This window comes from Etheostoma spectabile, chromosome 6 (assembly GCF_008692095.1).
Source record: "Etheostoma spectabile isolate EspeVRDwgs_2016 chromosome 6, UIUC_Espe_1.0, whole genome shotgun sequence".
In the NCBI taxonomy this organism is placed as follows: domain Eukaryota; kingdom Metazoa; phylum Chordata; class Actinopteri; order Perciformes; family Percidae; genus Etheostoma; species Etheostoma spectabile.
The window spans coordinates 27,613,432-27,615,242 of record NC_045738.1 but is presented as its reverse complement, the minus strand read 5'-3'; positions in this window follow the sequence as shown (position 1 = coordinate 27,615,242).

Here is a 1,811-nt window from a genome sequence, read left to right as displayed (position 1 = left end):
AAGTTTTCTAAGGAAAACATAATTTGCAGCTCTTGAATTTGGACATTTTTATTTTTCTATACAATGGTATTGCTTTTGTTACTTAAAGGAGACTTAACCAAAGAACTGACATCAATGATTCGTACCCACATAGAAGCTGAGGTGAAGTTTTCTTGTGGGGATTACCATCTACAAACTAAGGGTTATAGAATTTCCACATAGAAAGAACATCTTTTGTGAATGTAGCACATTCAGTTTCATTTTTGCAGTATTTATAACACATTTAAATGACTTAAGTTTATGTTGTGCTTTTGTTTAAATAAATACAAATCCTTAGGTAACGATATTTCTTCACAAGAGAACTCAACAGTTAGCCTACATATTTCTCATTGCAAAAAAAGAAAACTTAAACCCATAACGGTGCTATAGTTTTTAATAGTGTCAATGTAAATGTGTTCCTTTCTTTTACCTGACTGAACGTCATTAGTGTTCTAGTATTATAGGAAATACTGTATCATTTTTGTATTTATCGCTCAGCATGTGCAGGGAGAGTGTATATTTTTTCTCAAATGGTCAGCCTGTGATGAATCACCACTTCTATGTGACATCCAGTGTTAGCTTTATGGAAAGACTGAAGATGGATTAATGCACGGGCATTAATTGATTAAGTAGTCTGACAGGTCAGGAGGTGATAAATGATACCTCCTGAAATGAATACACAGTTTACTTTGCAATAATTTTCTTTAATTCATCACAGTCAAAATTATATGACATGGGTGGCTGGAAAACTCATACCCCCTCCTCCCCATGTCCCACATGTTTCATTAGGATTCATCATTCATTTTTCTCCATTAGTTGTCTATTAAAAGAGAGGAGGCTGGCTTTGGTGGACACTGCCTCAGTCTCTTCTGGGTTTTTTTTTAGCCGTTGTGCTTGTTGTAAAGTTTTGCCCTAAAATCAACCCTATAATTTATGTTTTTTGTTGTAATTTGTTTTCAATCTATTAACTATATTTCTTATTTTTTGAGTTAAAGATTATAGAATATGTGATTCATTCCTAGGTAACATTATTTTCATTAATAAAATGTTCTGCCATATAATGAGCCTGAAAGAAAAGTCTGGAGAATGACAATAGTTAACAAACTTTTAGCTTGAAGATACAAAAACATGCCCTGAACTGGATGCAAAAGTAACACTTTCATCCTTACTCTGTCTATTTATGGTAAAGTAATAATAGTAATCATTAGACAAGTTCATGCAGCTGGGAGAACCAACTTTGTTTATGTGTTTAGCTTGGTAAATTTCACTTTGATAAAAATGCATATTTAGCTTTGAAAAGGTCAATAATCAGACCTGGATTTTATGGAACTGGCTGTGTTTCCCTTTCCACTCTCCTGCATGATAATATTACACTTCATCTACCAAACTCTGTTAAGAGTATATGCTTAAAATACACAATACGTCAAAGTGTCTCATCTTGTTTCGTTGAATATTTTTGGACTCTTTTTCCATATGGCGTTAATTTTTTTTACATTTTTGTCAACATTTTGTCTCCTTTTTGGGGGGTTTTATTTCTTTGATTTAGAACATGCTGTGACAGACCCTAACCCACTCTAACCAAACATCTGGATGTCCAAGTGAACTCCAGTGTGCTCCAAATTTTGTTGGGAGGACTTTAAAATAAACAACACATGTAACTCATTGTCAAGTGTCTCATTTTGTTTCACAGAAGATTTTGATCCCAGAATTCTTGTCAACTTGGGATTCCAATGTAACTGTTTGGAGTTTGTGTGTGAGGAGACCTAAACAGAGTACCCTACTGCAGTCAGTTA